General features: G+C 45.2%; 1 long non-coding RNA gene across 1 annotated transcript; it reads right to left on the bottom strand.

Moving 5' to 3' along the window:
• Positions 1-308: 308 nt before the first annotated feature.
• LOC141735425 (uncharacterized) lies at positions 309-4,708 on the bottom strand. Its single transcript, XR_012584715.1, has 2 exons — positions 4,598-4,708; positions 309-2,602 (listed from the first exon to the last, which is right to left on the bottom strand). It is a non-coding gene; the product is annotated as an uncharacterized LOC141735425 (long non-coding RNA).
• Positions 4,709-5,583: the final 875 nt, after the last annotated feature.

Raw genomic sequence — 5,583 nt, 5'->3', positions numbered from 1 at the left:
ACCAACATGGGGTATTCCATCCCATCTGCCCCATGCTCAGTACAAAAGCTGAGGGATCAAAGGGTCAGCGTTCTTCCTTCAATGGTCGACGTCCGAGGAGGACCCTGTCTGTTCATCTGCCTTTGATCCCGATCCGTGTGTTCCTGACTCCATCTGTGGAATCCAGTTCCCACCCGTCAGTGAGTCCAGTCTGGGACTTCCCCAGTGCCTGCGGGTGACATCATCCTGGGAGCTTAATACGGTTTTGTATACACTGTATTGTTGGAGTGGGAGACGGACCCGGAGTAACGATGGAGTCTCAATATGAGTATGATCATTCTCCCTTTATTCCAGTTTTCACAGAGTAGACAGAGACAGGCAATAAGAGTCTCTGTTCACGCGCTGTCCATGCAGTTCATTCACAGATCAGATTGGTTACAAGAATTCACATAGTAAATTGCTTAGTCATTAGCACAACATGTTTTCTACCTTCTCAGTTCCCGTTTTCCCCATGTACTAATTCCATCTTCTACCACCTGTTTTGCTCTTAATCTAATCTCTCACAGTAGGGAGGCTGGCTCACATGGCCATTTTCTCTCAGACACATTCCTACAATACCCCCTTTTTCTTCTTGAGCCAGCCAGACCTTATGCATGGCATTTTCTATCATGTCAGTCACTTTGCGGAGAACACGAGGCTACCATAATCAATAATAATATAACCAACAATAGCATGAGCCCTTGCTTTAGTAAGTCTGATAACCATCCCATTATACCCCATGAGCTTAACCAATCATCGAAACCGTTTTTGACCGCTTTTAATTTGGACATGTTATCCTTCAGCTCCCGTAACTGCTTATGAATGGATGATGAGTGGTCGGAAAGGTTCATACAACACATACCTTCAAAATCTTCACACCCATGACCCTGAGCTAACAGCAAAAAGTCAATAGCCGCTCGATTTTGCAACATAGCATGCCGAATGCTATCAGCATCAGTAAGCAAGCTAGATATGATTTCAGTTGTAAGGTTTATCTGTTTACTTGCCCAACACCCTATCTTATTCAACATATTTAATGCCGTTGCTGTTCCTAGCGAAGGAAGAATACTCAGCCCTGTTCTTTGTCCGAGATTCGAAAATGTTATATGGTCGTCACAGGATGGAGTGAAGGTATGAACTGTTCTCTTGGCTCTGTGTTTCCTGTGTGCTCTGCTCACTGTGTCTTTGGCCGTACGCAGGCCTCTGCTCGTAGATCTGCCACATCTCCCCCTTTTTTGTTTAACACCAGACCATTTATTAACAAGGTCGCCATGACTTGTGCTTCTACTCGTTGTGACGCTCTTAGCGGGTTATATACTAAACACAATTAAAAACAGAATCAAAAGGAACCCTGCTAAGGCAATAAATACCCAGATTCCTAAATTTAGCCCAGAGAGCCAATTTCTTTGGATTTAACCACGAGAAATCCTTTTGTAATATTTCAAATACATTGTGGTTCATTAAGTCTTGAATCTTTAGTATTTGAGCTTTTAGCTGATCATGTAAAGGACGAATATTTTTTTTTTTTGCAACGACATGTCAAATTGTGATAACCAAGGGTCAAGGTCATCCTTTTTGACGGGGACATGTATGTGGCTTGGATCCATTCCAGAAAGCTGGTGACAGCACAAACGACCCTGGAAAAACAATCGCGGTAACATTTCAATCATCATAGTTACTGGTTTTGAAAAGGTATGTGGCAAAAATACCCACTCTAACGCAGTCAGGCTCTTTGCGAGTGCATCATCCCACTGTCCTATCAGGGCATAAAGTTGAAATTCTTGTAGGAAGGTGTTCAGTGCGTCTTGCAGCAGTAGTAGACTATATCTTATCTTTCAACATGCTGTAATGCCTTCTGAGCTGTTGGGGTTAATGAACGTAAAACTTATGGGGGGGGCGGGGGCAGACACAGTGCTTCAGGGCATCCCCTGTACCTTCAAAGTGCGCTCATGTCTCTCTCCCCCTCTCTGACCCGAGACAGCCTCCTTATATCCTGCACTGGACTGAGTGGAGAAGTACAGGCTAGAGTTGCTGCATGCATGGCCAGTGCACGCAGCGAGTCCCACCAGACTCTCCTGCACTGGATCGAGTAGAAAAGTACAGGCTAGAGTCGCTGCACACGTGGCCAGTGTATGCAGCGAGTCTCACCAAACTCATGATCCAGCTTTGCTAACAGCAGCTGTCTGATACGTGACTACATTGTTGTAATCCCTTCTTGTTATCTTCTTCTGTGAAGGTCGGGTTCTCATGGATACACACATAGTTTTTAGAGCAACATATTCTACAACTCGTACAAGGGTACGATGCAAAGCGGCATCTACAGCTGATCGTATAATGCTTATTAAACACGGCAAACAGCATACTAAACATAACAGACAAATTCCTTCCACACAGGCAATGAGTATAATTTGCTTCAACCAACCCCACCCCCAAGTCCATCCAGCAAAGGGGTTTCACCCAGTGGCCTCCACAAGTTGCTGGTTCGGTCGGTGCAGTTCCTGCAGCTGGGCATGGATGGATGTGGAGTGGTCACTTGGATTCATACAACACAGTCCTTCAAAATCTTGACAACCATGTCTGTGAGCTGAAAGCAAAAAATCAGTAGCAGTTCTGTTTTGCAACATCGCATATCGAATACTATCTACATCTAGCAATACCTCAGGAATAGCTGTACTAGTAGCATTGTTAAACTTATCCTTGGCAGCAAAAGAGTCCTTGTTAGCAAGAGCGCATGCGGACTCCCTGTTCTCGCTGGTACTGTGCTTTGATCTTTTTCCACAACAGGCCAAGATTCTCAAGCAGCTGGATAAGGTGTCTGTGAGTCCATTACAGGCTTATGTCATCCAAATGTTTTTCTTGCCAGCACCCGAGACTGAATAACAATTGGTGTGATATATGTGTTTTCCAGCACCCAGGTGCGAGTTCCTTGAGGGTATTTACAGTCCTCCTTGCCGATCTTCCGTTGCTTTCCCATATTCCACCCCCTTGCTCAAGAGACCGCTTCTGCTGGGGTTCATTTTAGTCTCGCAGGGTATAACACAGAGCAATCTACTAAGGCATGCAATAACATATACACATATAGGAAAAAACCCAAAACATATCTCTGTGGTACTGCTTTGAATCAGGTGTCCTATTTCTCTTTTTCTGATGCTTTCTCGTAGCGCGTATGGCATACTTTTGTGCTAACGTGGCACATTTCCCATCTAATTGTTCCTGTTTGGTTTCTTTTCTTTTTTTTTTTCTTTTTTTTCTCTCTTTTTTTTCTCTTTTTTGTTTTTTTTCTTTTTTTTTCTTTTTTCTTTTTTTTCTTTTTCTTTTTTTTCTTTTTTCTTTTTTTTTTTTCCATCCCTTACGACTGACATAAAAGTCTGCCTTTGCAACAAGAGCTCAGTTTCTCATTTTTCCTTAAGTTTCTCATTTTCCTACAGAGCATCCTATAGATTTTGGCTGAACTCCTTTTCCCAATCAACCATGACCTTATAGGCAAACAACAAACAACCAGCGATACGCCCTGCATGGACGAGCCGTTCCCGAGACCGTAAACGTGTCGGCTGGTGAAAACTCCCCCAATATTTCAGGGCTTCCATCGGTTCTACAGCCCATCCTGGTCTATCTACCTGGGGTGCGCTCGCCTTACGTCTAAACACTGTGTATATACAAACTTCTTCACTTGACGGAGTGTCAGCCCTAGTCGCGTACGAGAACAGTACCACACCGGGCAGAACACCTGCTCCAGTGGAGTCACCTAACGACACTGCACACAACAAAAAGCAAACAGTAGCACACATGCTGATCAGCAGGTATAAGCTGGCGCCCGCACACACTTATACAGCAGACATACAAAACCAGCACTTCTATCTCAGGGAGACGACTGGGGAGGGGAGGGGGCGAGGCGGGCAATGGCAGGAGCAAACAGCTCCGGCTCTGTCCTCCTCTGCTGACATTCTGCCTCCTCCATCAGCCTCAGGTGGAGCAGAGGGGATCAGCAGGGGATCGTCCCAGACCTTCGGACCTGGCCTGTTCGATCCCCCTCCCGTGGGTTGTAATGCTGCAAAAGCCCCGGCTGCCGTGGCTCGCTCCGCCTTCATATCTTGTAAGGTCGATAACACCAACCGCTATGTCGTCGCTAACGGTGATGCCTCTTTGTCTCCTTTACTTATCACTTCCCACAGTTTTTTTCCCAACAGCCTCCCATATTTCTGGTTTAAAAGCTGTCTGGGGCTCTGGTGCGAATCCGTTCTCTCTGCACCAGGTTAACAACCTTCGGAGCATACGCTCATCGTATTTCACCCCTCTCTTGGAGAGGATATGCAGGAGAAGTCTTAATATAGCCCCTTCTTCTTTTGTTACTTGTTGCCCCATCTCCTGCCCAATTTAATCAGTTTGAGCAACAGTTTCGCTGGTGTTTCAATCCCTCTCTTAGAGAGGATCCCAGCGAGTAGCGTGGCTGCAGCTTCTGTTTCCATAGCTGCGCCTGGGAGGTGAGGAGCGACCTCACGCCGTTGTCTGCTCCCGCTGATGCACCCAAGCAGCACGTCTCCCAGCCGAAGTTTCCCACTCCCCTCCTCTAGCTGCTTACCGCAGTCTCGGAGAACTCAGTCGCGCTGAACCATCCTCTGCTACCAGATGTTGGAGTGGGAGACGGACCCGGAGTAACGATGGAGTCTCAATATGAGTATGATCGTTCTCCCTTTATTCAAGTTTTCACAGAGTATATAGAGACAGGCCATAAGAGCACGCGCTAGCGGCAGCTATATGATTGGCTTACAGTCTCTGTTCACGCGCTGTCCATGCAGTTCATTCACAGATCAGATTGGTTACAAGAATTCACATAGTAAATTGCTTAGTCATTAGCACAACATGTTTTCTACCTTCTCAGTTCCCGTTTTTCCCATGTACTAATTCCATCTTCTACCACCTGTTTTGCTCTTAATCTAATCTCTCATAGTAGGGAGGCTGGCTCACATGGCCATTTTCTCTCAGACACATTCCTACACTGTATCTCTTTTATTATTTCCTTTTTATTTTGTTATTAATGTTTCGTTAAAGTAGTTTAGTTCCTTCTAAACTCGTAAATCTCTCTCTCTCTCCTCCTCCTCTCCGTGTGCGAGAGATGGGACGAGAGCATCTGTTGCCAGCCATTGGCCAATTTGGCCAAAACCACGACAGATTTGTTGGTGCCCAACGTGGGGCTGGAACAGAGCTCTGATAGATTGCCTGAATAGTTTGAATTCTGGCTTGTTCAGGGAGAACAGACAGTTCGCATCATGTCGTTCTTACGTGAAATCTTATATTGTGCTTTTAGACAGCTTTGTATGAAGTCAACTGATGCAGTGGTGTTTAACTGGCCAAATATATTGCATAGTTTATTTCTCCTTTGTGTTTGGATGCAGTGATTTAAGCGTGCTATGTTGGTGTGGATTTGCCTTCAGATGTATAATATAACTGCTTGGATAATGGTTCTACCTACATATCTCGGGCATCACGTGATGGATTCTTTTACTAATTACACTCTTGGTTTTACCTGGGGAAAGTTTACTTTGACAAAGTGACACTAACAGAATC

This window comes from Larus michahellis, chromosome W, assembly GCF_964199755.1.
Source record: "Larus michahellis chromosome W, bLarMic1.1, whole genome shotgun sequence".
In the NCBI taxonomy this organism is placed as follows: domain Eukaryota; kingdom Metazoa; phylum Chordata; class Aves; order Charadriiformes; family Laridae; genus Larus; species Larus michahellis.
The sequence above is the reverse complement of the archived record's forward strand: the minus strand, read 5'-3'. Positions and strand labels throughout refer to the sequence as shown.